Source organism: Falco rusticolus, chromosome 2 (assembly GCF_015220075.1).
Source record: "Falco rusticolus isolate bFalRus1 chromosome 2, bFalRus1.pri, whole genome shotgun sequence".
Classification (NCBI taxonomy): Eukaryota; Metazoa; Chordata; class Aves; order Falconiformes; family Falconidae; genus Falco; species Falco rusticolus.
Window position 1 is genome coordinate 84,701,764 of NC_051188.1, and position 17,522 is coordinate 84,719,285.

A 17,522-nucleotide genomic window follows, 5' to 3' on the forward strand; every position below is an offset into this window, starting at 1 on the left:
GGGAATTCACAGAGCAAACAAACCGTACCTAACAGGGTGATCAGCTTGCGAGTGTAGATGAAAGATGTCTTCTGCTGCAGCTCACCTGATGCACTGTTTGCTGTTCCTGCATTGCTGACGCGATTCGTGAGCTAATGGGTGAACCGGGTGCTGGACATGCTAGTACAATCTGAGTGGGATGAATATTTGAGTTGGTAGAGCTCTCGTGGCTGGCTGATCACAGGAATTATCTATGTGAGGACATGATTTCAGATCTAAAATGTACTACAGTTACACATGGCCATACTCCAGTATGATCTGCAAGGACTTAATACTGAAGGCTACTCAGACTTCAGCTAAATCAGAAAATTCTGTGCCAAAGGGCATATAATATAGTAGTTCTCTGGTAAATGTAAGTTTTTCTAGTTTGGGTTTTAACAGAGTGTACCTTCCTTTTCCCTGAAGAACAGCCTGTTTTCAAGCAATCTGAAAGATCGTCACTCTCCTACAACACAACATCATGCTGAAGCTGTTATGCTGAATCTGAAATGTGTAGTAAATTGTCTTAGCTTGACGACATTTAAATGAAGGTAGAGTTAGTGTGTCTCTCTTCAGGCTTTCGGGGGAAAGAGGGTTTGCAATGGCCTCCCAAGATGCTTCTTCAGGAAAGTTTGCATTTAAGAGTCAGGCATCCCAAACATTTTTACACAGTTGAGACGAGTTACAGATACCTCAATTACCAGGCAACACTATGGGAATCTATGCTCTGTAGCCTGCCAAATAATATACCTTTACCACAGAAACAGGTATTGAAGGGATGGAGAGAAAATAGCTAATGGTTGTTACAAGTAATCTGTACTGGTAACACTTCTTTTTCCTCCATGAGCCCTTGGAGAAACTAACAAGCGGTGCAACTTTGCAGCTACTTCCACCCCTGCAGTGTTAAATATCTAGACCAGGGCTTGCTCCCTCTCCTGCCAAAGCTAGCCGTGCAGTTTGGCCATGAATCCACGGAAAGCCCTCTTCTTTCTATGTGTCTAAACGTATGCCCAGAATCTTTGTTGTGCAGTTCTGGCTGCATGCATTCACACCATTACATAGCTGGATATGCTCTTCTAATGTGGCCAGATGCAGATCTCTCTCCTTGTGCTCTGTTCCCAGTGTAATCCTTGGCTTTCATGTGCACCCCACCATCAGAGCGTTAGCCCTGTCAAACCAGCTGCCTTCTCTCCGGCAAGGGGTCTGCGACCCTGGAGCCTCATCACAGCGACACATCCGAGATAGCTCAAAAAAGCCAGCAGGCTTCTAGGCTGTGAGCAACCAGAATGACCCGCATAGCCTGAAGCCTACATCCCACCTTGCGGTCCGGACAGCTGTCCTAGGAGGATGTGTCACTTCAGCCACTCCTCCAGCCTACCTGGAGCCCTGGCTTCCCCTAGTTCGGCTTGGGGTGAGCCTCTTGCTGAGGTTGTTAAAGATGCGGAGCAGTGCGTTCCAGGGAAAGCCTGCTTTCTGCCCAAGGCCATGAAAACGTTGCCACCAATTTTTGCCTAAGTTTTGAATATTTATAAAAGATTAAAGATGTCATAACCATTTCTGAGATGTATCGGGATGATCTACACTGGTCAAGCACTTCTTACCATAGATGTGCTAATTCTTCAGTTCTCCACACACAGCCAGTGTCCCTGGCTAGGGCACCAATGTCACTGATCCGAAGCAAATATTTATTATTTTTTTTTCCTTCTCGGGGTGACTGAAGCGTTACCACGAGATGTATTTTCCTCTTCAGAGAATTTCTGTGTATTCGTATGTGAACTGCTCGCCCAACAGCTGTACAGCCTTGCCAGCTCGCGCATCAGCCCACCGCAGCGAGCGCGTTACCCCTTCTGCCGCTGTGAGCAGCGTCCCGCACCCTCAGGGAAGTCAAGCCCGCACGGCAGCGACGCGGGGCTGCCACACGCCCCGCCCCCCCCCCCCCCCCCGCCTCCCCGCCAGGCACCGGGCGGGGACTCGCACTCAGCCCAGAGCGGAACGCGCCCGCGCGCTGCTCCCGCCAGGTGGAGCAAGAAACAAAGAATAGCGCTTCCCCGAGCCCCCGGGGTTCGTTCTTTTTTTGTTGTTTCTTTTCTTTTTTTTTCTTCTTTTTATTTTTTTTCGCCTCCGTGTGTGTGCCTTTGACAGACCTTAAATTTGCTTTTCCTCAAACCGAAGTTTCGAGACAACAACGAGGCAAATGGGGAGGGCGGTGTTTCCTTCTCTCTCAGGTTGCTGCGAGAGAGGGTAACGTTCTCTGCCCTTCGCCGTCTGGTAAAGCTTTGGGAGGCGGGGGTGGGACGGGACGGGAAGGTGGGGAATGAATGAGCTGCATAAATTCTCCTTTGTGTGCACACCAATTGTGGTAAGAAAATAACATTTAAAACTTTTACAAGGCAGATCACTCTTTTAGCATTAGTGGGGGGAAAGTTTGGAAAATCTGTTCGTATATACGCAGCAGCATAAAATTCACATTAACATCTCATTAAGTCTAGATCCACTTAGGGACTGATCCAAAGGCCATCAAACTCGATGGAAGGTTTTCCATTGCCTTCACATGGGATTTGGATCACGCTGTTAGTGAGTGGCAAAAGCTCATATTAACAAAAAAACAAACAAACAACCAAAAAAAAAAACCCACAAAAAAACCACCCCACCTGACCTGATAAAAGGCTATAAAAGCATTTCCATTCCTTCTTCTGGGAAATCCCTTTTACGGCTGATCAAATGTAATCGCAGCAGCCACCTCTGTGGCGAAAGCTTCCTGTTAGGCTAACAGCAAGGTAGTTGAGGTACGAATGCAAACGCCACCACTGTTCTACAAAAATTGGAATGGAAACCTCATTTTTTATGATAGTGAATTATCAATAATAGCAGAGGAAAACCTGAAGTGATCAGAAATTAACTTAAATGCTATGTAAACACTATCTAAAAATGGGGAGAGATAAAAGCAACTGAAATCTAGCTCAGAAAAAGCATATGCCTGGTATGATAGTATTTTACACAAGTCTGGTGTACTAACATGGACTAAAATGACTAAAAGTAACTAAATTAACTAAAGTAGACTTTGCATGGTCAAAAGCAAACCAGTTTGTTGTCCAAGTACCCTTTAGAGATCTCAGTACGTGATATCATCACTAATGGCTCTGGTTTCGTATGTGGAGATGAATAGTAGTACATTTTAAAAATAAATTTTTCCTTGGGCACCTTCGAATTCCTTGATCTTCATTTACTTTTTAAAAATGCTCCTTCTAGCAGAAAGAGTCTAGAGCAGAGGCTCCAGCTCTGAGGAAGTTTCTTGTTCAGCTGGCCTTAGCTGGGACTTAGCTGATGGCAGAGGCGGGCCTGGAATTTCCTGTGTATTGTTGAAAAACAAATGAAGCGGCAAGCCTCTGATTTTTTGTTCTAAGTATTTTAAATTTGAAACAGACATCATCAAGTTGATTGGGTAGAGTGCTACTGAAGATTTGAAAGACTATTCTAATTTTACTTCTACTGTGAGGTTTTAAATCTCCTTTTTCTCTTTGTTATCTCCCTTTACTAGTTTCATTGTGTTTAACAGCTCCTTCCCAGTGCTCAGCCCAAGTAGTGTGGTGAGAGACTGCATCATCAGGTATCTCCATGTCACTGGCAAACTGCCTTCTTATTACCCATGTCCATTAGGAGCTGAACTAAAAACTTCAGTTTGAACAGCCTCCTAATTTTTGAGTGCTAAAACCCCCTGGATCTACAATGGGGCAGTGATGTTCTTGTAGGAATTCCAGCTCTTAAAATATTAATAAGAATGAAACTTCACCAAAGGAGGAAAGAAGGTGTAGATACTGCCCAACATTTAAAAAATGCATTTAATTACTACATACAACAGTTATGGCAGACCCTAATTTTAGCATGGTATTAAAGTTCATCAGTTAATGAGAAAGGAATTCCTGTAAAGAGTCACGTAGCTGATTCTCTTCATGGCAGCAGATTTCATTTGTACTTTTGTTCTCCTGTCTCCCTCTGGCTTCTCTTTCCCTTTTCCTCTTTTTGGTCTTCAAGCCGTATATAGCCTTGCTGCCTTGCCCCTTTCCCTCGTTGGTGGTTTACATTCATGAAGAACGAAAAGGCCTTGTAGCAAGAAACAATACGTATTGAAAAGCATATTAAAATAACATTCACTGATTTGCAGCAATATCCCAACAGAGGTCACAAATCTGGCCCTTGGCAAGTACTTTGGAGAAACTGCCAGGAACTGCTAATCTTGTACAACGTTCCCGCATTTTCAGGTAGAAAAGTGTTGCAGGGAAAAAAGTTCAAATTGGCATCTGGGGTTGGAATCATATTTTCACCTGACTTTCTGCTTCAGATTGCAAATCACCTCAGCTTTCTTACAGTTAATCTCATCCCACTCCTTGACTCAAGGGGAGTGTGCCATCGACTAGAGCAAGAGCAAAGTGTTTTGCAGATGCTTCTTCCTTCTGCTTCCTCCTTCCCTCCCCTTCTAATAGTCATTAAACACAATGAAGAAACTACCATAAACAATATTTTGTTGTTTTCGGGTAAAACATCGATTTTGGTATTATAGTCCTGGAAATGTGTCAACTCTGAAAAACCAAGAGGGAAGCCCCTTAAGTCAAAGATACCTCTTTGAACCACAACCTCCACACTGCTTTCTCGCTGCAGCTACTGAGGCAGTGTGACTTCCCAGCTGGTACACCAGCACCGAACCACTGCTGAGATCACCTCCTGGGTCCCCAGCCCTGCCAGGTGCTTGCTGGAAGGTAACAGAGCCAAGGTCCTACCTCCACAGAGGATAAGCAGAGATACTGCTACTTTTATTTGTCATTACTCAAGGAAGCCCAAAGTTTAAGTGGAGATTTCTGTGGAGAACACTTGTGAATTTAGGTGCTGAGTGCTCGTGTGGTAGCTGAAGTCCTGTTGTGGGTCAGGGCGTTGGTTAGAAGCCAGCTAAACTTTATACTCTGTTTTGAAACCAGTTATTGCACAGCTTTGTTTTCCATTAATCTGTGAGCAGCTTACCTTTACTTTTGAAACTGCAGGGCAAATTGTTTAGACAAGCTAGGCTTTTGTCTAGATTTTTAGTTCCCCTGACAAAGCGCTACATTTAAATTAAAAAAAAAAAAAAAAAAAAAAAAAAAGAATGAAAATGAAACATCTACAATCATCCTGTTAACAGAATAGAATGATTCTGTTGCTGGTTAGATAAATCAGAAAACTGGTCATTTGACAGCATCACTTACATTTTAAGCAACAAATAGAGTGAATCACAAAAACAAACAAACAAAAAAGTTTTAAATGCTGCCATTGCTCCCTACTGTTGCCATCCAAGCACTTCTAGGCTATCACAACAACAGTAATATTAAATGAGAAACTAGTTGCTTAGCCAGGATGACAATTCCATCCTCTCACGTTGTGGCTTTGTTCTCTCACAGCATAATGGGCACGGGAATGTAGCACTGATAATGCTTGCTGGTGGTTTTCTTTAATGTGAAGCCGTATCAGTGAGTCATCCAAGTCTCTGGTAATTTTGTTCAGTTTCTGATTGTGCTGGCAAACACATGGGATATTCACATAACTTGTAGTGTCTAAATTTCACCCCTTGAGAAGTTAATTTATGCCTTCTATGGTTAAGTAGTAAGTATTGCTTACTTGTATGAATGTTTTACACTTCTATACAGCCTTTGGATGTCAGATTATTGATAATTAAGTAGATCCTCAAACACTTCTTAGGGAGAGATAAACACCATTATTATCCACAGCAGTACAGAAAGGAGAGGTGATCTTTCTAAGTCCATTTATTGAGACAATTTAGCTTGAGAGGCCTGATAACACAGTTATAAACACCCAAAAGCAGCCTAGCCAAACTCCATCATTGATTTTTTTTCTTTCTTTAAAAAGAGCAATTTCAAAAAAAGATGACAGTGACAACAATAATCTTTTTTTCCACTTGGCTCATAGTTTCTGAGCATGGAGAATACTTGTGCTTATTTGAGCTGAAGAGCTAGAAATTTCCTGTTTTAAATGTCTTTTGATAATCTAGCAGTTTGACAAACCAAGTCTAAGATTTGTAGAGATATCGGGAAGCATGGTGAAAAGTCAGTTTGTCAGGCTTGTAGAGGCTTTGAGCCTTTTTTCTTATAACAGAAACAGTTTGTGAATGAAATTATGTAGTGATGTATGCATTGCAACTAATCAGTGACCTTCAGATTTAATGCATGAGAAACTTTTAGTCTCAGATGGAAAAGGTAGAAGAATGTAGTGTGTGGGTGACAAGTGCTGTGGGATGTCAGCAAGAAATCCTTAGTGCCTTTCTAAAAATCCCATTGCTTTAGCAATGGGGCAAATAATTGAATCACATATCATTCAACAGCACTTAAAACTACTCAAATCATAATTAATAGCTTTGTTCAATCTTGATTAAATATACAAATATAATTGTATATATTAATACTAATTTATAATTAGGCATATGAAATATGAGATTATGTGAGCTAATCAATATAAATTTTATTATTAGAAAAAGAATGCAAATTATTTATATGAGCTTACATGCAGGCCCAAATGTTACTCTCATCAGTCAGACTGGTTACCTATGGATATATTTGTCTGGAGACAGTTTACCGGTGGAACAATTTTCCTGTGTGTTTCAAGTATGCCATGTGTTGGACACATCACTTTAGTCTGTGCTTTTTGTAGAGAAATACTTAAAGCCCCTGCCAATTTCTTTTTCTTGTCAGACTTTAATGGCTTTTGAAAATATGTCATATTTTCAAATACAGGTATTGAAATGAAGGCGTGGAGGAACCTTTAATGTTTCTGTTTGTTACATGATGAGATTATTCACTTTTATGTGGGTGAGGACTTAGGTAGCACTTATTTCCATGACCATCCTTCAGGTAACATGGAGCTGCTCTAGACACAGGTAAAATATCTTGGGTAATGAAATGATTAATGACCCTTCTCTGCACTGGGCTTGCCAGAGAGTCCTGAGAGGCCCACTTGACTGCTGTCTGCCATACAGACAGGCACCATGGTGCCAAATGACTGGTATCACTGGGAGGAGGGTTAGACAGGGGATGGATCCCCCAGAATTAGTGGTTGCATCCCCTATCCCTCCCACTATCAATCAGAGGAACAAGCATCGCCTTTCTTCTGTCTTTCTTCCTCTTTTCTGGAATGAGACTAGGAGCCTTTGCTCCTACCTTCGTATTGCCCTAGCAAAACTGACTGCAGCCTAAGACCCTCGAGGCAGGTCTGATGTGCTCAGTACACACACAGCTCCACTTGCCTCAGTGAAGTGGAGGAATAGCTGCTCTCACTTTCTTCTGAGCAAAAGCACTGGTCGTTCTCCAACAGCTTTGTTAATAATTGAGACATCCCTGTAGAGACGATAGGTAGTTTTAAAATTTCAGCTAGTTGCATGGTCTGTCTGTGTTCACGCTTAGGAACACATTGAATGAGTTGACTAGAAGTATGAGGGCCAAGAGCACAGTGGGAGAAAGACTTACTGTATCTTTATAGTTTTTTTATTCAAAAACTAAATATGATAAATTTGATATTTCTAATAGAAATAGTGGTAATAATTAGTTGATTAAAGAGATGTAGGATACTACCAAGGAAACATCCTGAATGTAGCTGGGCAGTTCATTGCCAGCATGTCTATAGGTAGTACTAGCTTCCACCCTTCTCTGTTGCCAAAGCACATCCTTTCTCTGACACACAACTCATTTCCATTAAATGCAATTATTTCAAATAATTGTCACTGTTGCCATACTGCCACCATTTGGTCCCACTGTGGGAGAAGACCGTGTTAGTCACAGTTGTTCTGTGGACAGGAAGGCTGAAGCCTAGGACAAATTGTTAACAGAAAAAGAGCTAGACCCATTTTTATTACTGATTTCCTTTTGGGGTTTTTTTCTTGTTCTTTTTTTTTGTTTGCTTTTGTGGTGTGGTAGCAGAGGAAGGCAACCAGCATTGCTGTTAAGAATAGATTTTCGTCATCATTTACCCAAGTATCTTAGAATATTCATTTAATATGTGGACATATAAGAGATGAAATGGTCACCATTTCCATTAGAAAGAAACCAATATTATTTCTGACAAGCTCCTGAGCTGAGCTGTTCTCACTGCAGGCAGGAATGTTTTCTTAATCCACATCTTCAATGGGGGCATGAGCTGGGTGTTTCTGCTCTAAGAAAGTGATTAAGATGTTAACATGCTTGGACTAGATATTAAGGAATATTAATCCATGAATTTATGGTCTTAATTGGATCGAGTGCTTGCAAATAAATGAGTGAAGCAACAGAATACACCAAAATCAAGATCCCTAAGAAATGCCATAAAATAATGCAAAATTAGTTTCTACAAAATTTATGCCTTCTTCTACTGATAACAAGATTTCATATCCTTTGTAGTTTCTTTTTCTCTCTGTTTCATCAGTCTGAAAGAGCCTCAACTTTGAAGCTCTTGCAGCAGAGAGCATAACCAGATTGGGTTAATCTTTGTCGCAGTATTCTCAAGGAGCATCACTCATCATTAACAGAAACTAAGTGATCTACAGTGATGTCAATACTGCAAATCAAAGTGCATTTTGTGGATTCTGGATGCTATGAATTTGTCTTTAATATCTGATTCTGGCCTTAGTAAATTAACAGTTGGAAAAATTATGCAAAAATAATCCCATGAAAGTTAATCAAGGCTGCAAAGAGGATGGTAATATTTTCCTGAGAACAGAGCACAGTACACATACTTAAAGAAAAATTATTGTTGTTGAAAGAAATATTCCATAAATTATCTAGCACTGTGTTTACTGCAATGACTTTGGAAATAATTCGAGATTTCAGCTTGGGGGGGTGTGTGTGGGGAGACTTGGAGTATGAATTCACACATGCATGATTATGGTACTTGAAGAAAGTTGTTAAAAGGGGACAAAGTTGGGAGTAAATCTGCTAAATGTGGTTGTTACTTTCCCCTAAAAACATAAATGTCATGCACACCTCTCCCTAACCTGAAAGGAAAGGCTGCTTGCACATGTAGTTAATGGTTTGTTCTCTGGACCAAATTGAGCCTCGCATAATTGGGTTCAGTTCCATTAGCTCCTGAAGAGCTGCATTCACTCTGCCAGATTTGGATTTGGATTTCAAATTCTGGAAGTCACCAACTTCTCTTTCATCATTTCCTGTGCTCACACTTGCATAAATGAAAGCACTGACAATGTATGAATAGGTCCGCAAAGCTGCATATCACTAGCAAGGCATTTCTGTGATCGATTACAAACTTATTCATCTTTAATTACTTATTAATGTGGAAATTAATTTTCAAGACCAGAAGCTTCTAGATTTTAGGTTCATATAAATTGCAGGAAATATGAATTTTTAAGTGCACTTTTTCTAATATTTTACGTGATATTTTGAGTGGATATACGTGATATATTTAACTGGAATTTCTTCACAGAAGTATTGGAAGTTGCAAGCCAACACACTGGCTTTGAAAGCATTGACCTAGGTTTATTCTGCCATATCTGGTGTTCAACATGCTGTTTCATCCATTTTGTAGATGTATTTTGTTTTTCCCACAGAACTGAACAAAAGGGCAAGTCTTAATTTTTTTTATGATGCATGATTCTAATGATACAATGTGAAGTTAATGACAGGTTTTCCATTTATAAATATAGAAAACTTCACATATTCACCTGCAGAACATGAAGCAGAGATTGGTTCAGAATCTGAAGTCTATTTTTGTTTAAATATGGAAACACTTCTTTAATAAAAAATAAATCCTTAAAAGCATGAGTGTTATGTGAGAGAAGAGTAATAATAATTACCAGACTGCAGTTATTTCTTTTTGAAGACTCTTTCTCTTAATATTGTTGGCAGCCGCCATTCAAAAAAGCAGACATTTGAGTTTTCCCTTACATGTAAACAGTAGTGTTAATAATATTATATTATTATATAATTATAATACTCTTATTATAATACTATTATTATGATAGTAGTATTATAGTATAGTATATTGTATTATATTATATAATATTAATAGCAATGATTCATGTTTTTAGTAGTGGTAAAAGTACGCTAGTGGCCTAGCAGTTCTAAGAAATTCTCTCGGCATTCAGGAACTATGCAAAAACCACTATGAGGTGGGGCCTACATTTAGGGCTGAATGTAAATACTCAGATAAGATAAAGCACACTACCCTTTGCCCAGAAACACAGAAACTTTGCTTTTCATTACCAATTAGTTAGCTACTCAGCAAGCTATATCAATGACAGAAATGAGACAGACAGGAAATAAGAAATTAGGCATCTCATAGAAGCATCTTTCTCTCACTGCACTGAAACATTGTCATGTTACAAATATGTTTTGGAAAATATACAATATTTAGAACATAGGTGAGCAATATGTGCTATTTTTTTCCCTTCTGTGCATTTCAAAGAGTCAAGTCTAAATGTAGCATTAATAAAGAAGAAAAAAAATCTACATTCTCTTGTACACATTCAAAGGGATCATAGACTGATTAAGTTCAATTGCATTAGGTTTTGAGTTGCCTGCACAGTCTTTTGAAGATCATGTCTCATTGAGATGTACAGTGTAGGAAGTTCATCCCCCTTCCACTGCTGTTTTTGGCAGCCTTCAGATGAATCGGGCTAAACATCATGACATTGCATCATTTTAATATTAATCAGAGCTCTATTTAAAAATATGAAAAATACTTAAGACTGACACTTATCTTCATATTTCTGTATCTTAATAAGTAGCCTGGTCTTAATCTTTCCAGCCTTCAGAGGGACATGAGATGATCAACACAGCTAAGAATCCATTAGATTAGTTAAAAACTTTAATATGATGCTAAATACCTATCATCAGGGCCTCAAATTCAAAAGTGTTGCCTTTTTTTTCCCAATCCAGACTGTACATTTGTGGGAAAATAGCAAACTGTTTGGAAAGATGCTGCGCAAACACAGTTGTCAAATCTTTGTTTCAAATTCAAATCAAGTGCAGAGTAGTGGGGGAAGTTTTTTGTACTTCATGCACGAAATATTTTCCCAGGGGTAGTGGGATAGTTTGTGATTATATTTACATCCAGGGATAATATGTGATTATATTTACACCAAGGATTTGCATCCTGTGGATCTAGTTCATAAAGAGTAATAATGAACAGGTCACCTAACTTTATAGGTCAAAATCAAGATAAAATAATCTCTGCAGCAGTGACTTAAAAAAATGGACAGAGTGCATCTTCAGCAAGTTTGTAGGTGGTACAAAACAGGGAGGAGTAGTCAACACACCACACAGGTGTGCTGCCATTCAGAGGGACCTTGGCAGGCTGGAGAAATGGGCAAACAAGATCCACAAGAAGCCCAGCCAAGGAAAGTGCCAAGTCCTGCACCTGGGAAGGAATAACCCCATGCACCAGTACATGGTGGCGGGAAGCAGCTCTGCAGAAAAGGCCCTGCCAGTCCTCGTGGGCACCTAGTTGGGCATAAGCCAGCAATGTGACCTTGCCACAAAGAAGGCCAACAGCACCTTGGGCTGCATAAGGCAAAGCAGCATCAGCAGGTCAAGAGAAGTGATCCTTCCTTTCTACTCAAACATGTTGAGACACATCTGGGGTGCCAGGTCCAGTGCTGGGCTCCCCAGCATAAGAGAGTCATGGACATACTGGAGCAAATCCAGCCAAGTGACACAAAGAAGATTAAGGGACAGGAGCACCTCTCATGTGAGGAGTGGCTGAGAGAGCTGGGACTACTCAGCTTGGAGTAGGGAAGGCTTGGGGAATCTTCTAAATGTGTAGATTGATGGGGGAAGTAAATATGAATGACCCAGACTCTTCTCAGGGGATGTCAGTGACAGCACGAGGGACAGTGGGTATAAACTGAAATACAGGAAATTCTGGCTGAACATAGAAAGACTTTTTCCTGAGAGGACCGTTAAACACTGGATGCCCTGAAACGTTGTGGAGTCTCCACCACTGGACATGTTCAAAACCTGACTGGTCACTTAGCAAATGGCTCTTGCTGACCCTGCTATAAGTAAGATCTAGCTTTGAATACTGGTATTAATTGCCTGGGATACTTCTGAGTGTCTCCTGGGATACTTATGACTGAAATCTAAGGCAATTTGATATATTTGCATACTTAGACTCGTACAAAACTAGGTATATATGTGAATCCCTAGAAGAATGTATAATGCAGGTGTGGACCATAGCAGTTTTTGAAGGGTACTGAATATATTCTGACAGGTATAAGCAAATTTAGACAGATGAAAGGGATCAATGGTGCAATTATTGATAGCTATGTATGTACACAAATCATCGGGAGGAACTTTAATCTCCCTTTACAGTTTTTGGATTATGAGAAATACTGAGTGAGAAGGCAATTTACTCCTGAAGGAGAATATAGAAATAGAAGTTCCTTTGTGGATCTCTTTCACAGGATTAACATTTAGATACGTATCCAACAAAGACATAATTTTTGAGCTTTCCAAAGTGATTTCAAAAGTCAAACAGAAAGGAAACATGCTTTGCTGGTAATAGCAAAGATTGCTTTGTCCAAACTCTTTTCAGCAGTAGGATTCTTTCAAATAGTTGTAGCTTTTATCAATATTAGTCCAAGGAAAATTAGGTTTTGTTCTTTACATATGGAATATGGTATCTGTGCTGGGAGGCTGTATAAATTCTTTCAAAAGCTGTATTCTTTGGGATTCTCGTGAGGAATCTTATGAAAGGCTGATGTGTATTGTCTTTATCACAGCATGCTTTGACAATAAAATTACTATCTGGCTTAGTTCATTTGCTGTCTCCAAAGGAAACTGATTTACAGATCTTCCTGCTAGCTCATCTCTTATTTAATCTACCTGCTTATAATTATTGTTGTAATTAACTTATAAATTATTATTAGTAGTTTATTCATATTTAGAGATGGGCATTCTGACAGTTGGTCTAATGACATCTGGCATATTCTTCATCCCAGCATGATCTGTTTACTCAGTTTTAACATAGCTTTGCACTCCAAATTTACTGGTTTCTACAGCTGAATTTTTGGGAACCTTATTGCTATAGGATGCTATGAAATGTGGCTATTCTGATTCTGAGATCATGTGCCCACTCTGTTCATCCCCTGGGAGCACTGGTAATCAGACAGTGAAATAACCTCAGAAACATCTGCACTATGGGAAAAATCTTAGACATTGAGAATAGGACCAACCAATAAGATTTCTTTACAGCTGACTTTAGAAATACCTCTTTCTAATCCATTTTTAATGTTTCAAAATTTAAAGCAGACGTGGGGAATTTCTTCAGTAGCTGTATACCTTAGGGAAGAGTCAAATAGGTAATCCCTTTGTTTTATTTCTTTGCATATCAGAAAGTGCTGACAGACAATGAGGTATTGCTTGGGTAAGGGATCAGTATTGCAGATTTTCACATGCACCGCTGAAGATTCCCAGCTGGCAACGTGTCTAGAAAACTGAAGGGGAGCAAATGAAGTCACAAGATTTCAGGCATATGCTATAGGAAGGTGTGTGTGTGTGTGTGTGTGTGTGTGTCAGATACAGATCCTGTAAGAGGTCACAAGATTTTATTTCATGTAAGATGCAAGAGTGACCCTGGAGGGAGGCTCCAGCCCAGTGGGCAGCAAAAGGCAAAGGAAGAGCAAGGACACAGATACAATGCTGTCACTGCACAGTCAAAGGCAATCAGTGATATACTTGATATTTCATGGCCCTTTATGCCAATGTCAAAACAGCTCCTGTGTAGTTCCTGCAGATGAACACAAAGCACCAAGTCACATGCTGCCTTTGTCTCCTATTTTCCATACTGGCATAAAAGACTGTGGTCTGGAACCCCTCTCCTGAATCACTGGGTCTGACTGTGTCTTCTCCCATAAACAGCCAGTATCGAGCATTTAATGGAAATTAAACCAGAACATATTATATTAGTGATATATTCCCAAACATGTATACATGTATATTAAATAATTTGTAAATAATGTTTGCTTCTCTAACACTATGTTACCGATCTAACATGGTTCTTTTTAATAGTTTTTGTTAACTTACCAGAGAAAAATGTAGCAAAAACTAGGATGGAAGGCAAATAATTGCAGAGGTGGTTAACTTTCACAAGAAGACTGAAGTGATTGAAGGCATGTAGTTTATAAAAGATATGAACGAGAGGTAACAGGATAGATGTCTTTAAAATGCCAAGTGATATAAAAAAAGAAAACAAAAATAACTCCCTGCCTCCTTTCTCCCATTGGCTTTCTTTCACTTTCTCTGAGCAGCAGCCATGTGTCTTGCCCAGGATATGGACACTGTTAACTTTGAATAATCAGTCATACTGTCTCCTTTTTCCTCTCATTCTGATCTTTGAGGTTTTTGCACCATTGCTTGGTTTAAACCTTAAGCAGTTTTGGATTTAAATTCCAATGAAAGGTGCCTAAACTGCATAAGAGGACAAGAAATAAATCGTTCCAGTAATGTATACATTTGAAAGTTTAAAGAATCCATTTTTTTCTTAAGTCATCTAGGCTTTTTATTTTGGGTTGTTTCAGACAGAAAGCGGAATCTGAACTGACATTCTTGTGATCACCAGGACTTCTGAACATAAATTGCTACAGGACTGCTGAAACTAAAGCTGTGTGTGGCATTTGATTACTGTAAGAACAAGTTAGGTTTTCATGACAGCATTTTCTATCTCCAAGCTATTTCCAGTGCTTTAATATAATCTACTGATGATGAAAACTAAAACCTCAAAATATTTGGGGGAAAAGCACTCAATGATCAAAAATCACAATAAACTCAAGAAAAGAAAGTAAATACTAACTATAAAAAAGTAAGATTTTCTTTAAGCTTCACACTATGTAAGGGTTTTTCCAAGGCTATTAATCTTAATCCTCAAGTTTTTAGTAAAGACACCAACGATCTCCATGACATTATAAATACCATTGGAGCTGCAAGAAAATGTAAGTTTATGGTCTTCTATTGGTGAAAACAGTTCTCTAATGTATTGTGGAGTCCTTTCTGTAAAGGTGATCTACAGAGCCACTCAAGAAATGGGTTTTTTTAATCATTTTTTTTTCCACCAGCCTCCCTTAAAAAACTACTCTAAATACTTCAGATAACTTATTGTAAATTATTTTTCACTTCCTGCACATTTGTATGAAATAAATGTACAATGTAAGTTGCACAGTTATTTCCCAGTGATTTTCAGTGGGACTCTATGCACTAGCAAATGTTTTTGAATATGATTTTGGATCATTGAATTGAGTCTACATGCAGATTAGGTTTCATGTTGGATTGTAATGGCTTTAAGCCAATTGCAGACGGAGTACAGCTCAACAGGGAGTAATAGCTCAATATATTTAGATAACCTTCATTTAAAAAAACCAACCAACTTTATAATTCTTAGAGATTCCCTGGTAAGAACTGCCTCATTTGCTTTCCTATCATTTTTTTGCCTCTCAGCCATTCATTGAGAACTATGTACCTTTAGTGCAATTGTGTGTGTTCAGTCAACACCTGGCTAGTGTGCATATCTTTACTTTGTAACATGAAGGTATATGATAACACCAAATGTGTTTGATTTTTCATCAGTGAAAATTGTTCCTGGTCTCTGCTGTATGCCGAGATAAGTTTTCAGCTGCTGTTTTCAGTCATGAAGTCATTTCAGCGATCAGTTTTCAGGCATGATGACTCCTGTTATTCATATTAGAGGTTAGTTGCTTCTTTAATCCTTTTCCACAGCAAACTTAATATTCCTGAGCAGATGAGCATTCTTTGGGCATGGAAGGTGTTTGCTGATTGAGAGCGGTTTTTGATCAATTCCTTTACAAAAAAAAAAAAGTAGTGCTTGGGAATGAGGTGCGGTTGCACTCTAAGGGTCATGGGCTGAGGGGACTTAGACACCAAGGTGTGAAAATGGGGGGAAGTGGGAGCAAATACCAGGCTTTCTTGGATGCTTACATTCTAGCTATAGCGAAGAAAAAGAAGAAAAAGAAAGTGGAAAATACATCTTCTGTTTCTCTCCAGTTTATATTTCTAAAGAAAACAACACAAGGTCTAACCCAGGAAGAAATGCTCAGGCAAACAATTTTTCTCTCTCTTGCTTTTCCTGTATGAGTGAGAATTTCTGTCTGAAGAAGAACGAGACAAATAGACCGTTTAAGAAAAGATGAACTAGAAAAGATCAGTAATCTCCCAGCATATTTTCACAGAGACCCAGTACTTTATACTTTGTATAGAGTATATCAATACAATTTCTTTCAAATTCCTATTCGTTTCACTTCGTTGCATATGATATGCATCTATTTATTTATTTTTATCAATGCCTGAGATGTATTTATACACACCACCTTCAAATTAAAAAGATTTATGTTGTCATCTTATGCTTCTGACAATATTATGGCAATGCTAGCTTTTTTCCCTTGTCTAGCTTAAATGCCCCCAAAGTATTCAGGCTTCTAACATATCCTTAAAGGGTCCATTTCCTGCAAATTTTTACGCTGTAGCGTAACTTGTTATTATTTTTAGTCTTGCTTTTTTGTTCCTGTTTTAGCTTATGAAAAGTACCTTTTTTTCCAGGAGGTGAAGATGATTATACACTAAAAATTAAACTGCTTTCCTAGAATTTTCCCTTGTCATATTTCCCATTGGTTTGAGGGTTTTTTCCTTCCTGAATGACAGTGAGTATAGTTCAGCTACACAACCATCTATAATAACCTCTTCTGAACAGCACAACAGCAAAGAGAACTATGTTCTTTTTGGGAATTAACATCCGCAGGCAATAATTCTATTTCATAAAATAATAAGATAGAATGTGTGAGTTGAATTATAATGCTGGGTTTAGGAGTTAAATATATCCTTTCTCATTCCTGTGGGTCCAAGGCACCAGAAGACATGCAATATAAACTCTGAGATGCATGTCTGTAATATTGATCATCTGAACTAAAGAAAACCAAAATATTAAGGGATATACAGATTAGGATACTCTTATACTATTTTTTTAACTTAGTCCAATATCTGCTTCAATTATTTCACGGAACTAATGGAGTGGGATGCCAGTAGATATATTGGTTTAGCAATCGTCTCGATTTAGGTCGTTTTTCTTTCAGTGGGAGAAATGCATACAGCTCAGCTGTAAGAAAAGCCAAACAGAACAGGACTAAATTCTTTGGTGCTGCACCTAAGTGCTGAACCTTTCTGGGCCAGATCATGTGCAACTTGTTTTGCTACCCTTGGAGAACTCTGCATCGTAGAAACTGATATGAAGCATCCATTGCTCTCCCTCTTTCTCTCTTGCCATCTCAGGCCAACTGCAGCATACACTTGATTACCTGTGTTCTGATATTTGCAACTTCACATCTTGACAACAAAGTTTAGTAATTGATTGTACAGGCAAAGAATTACCCTAAGTGAAGCAGTCGCTCCCTTGCAGCTTTTGAAAAGATTAATATTCATTGTAGATGTCACAGATGGAGATTTATGAGACACATTCTTTCCCTCTCCTTTTTAGAC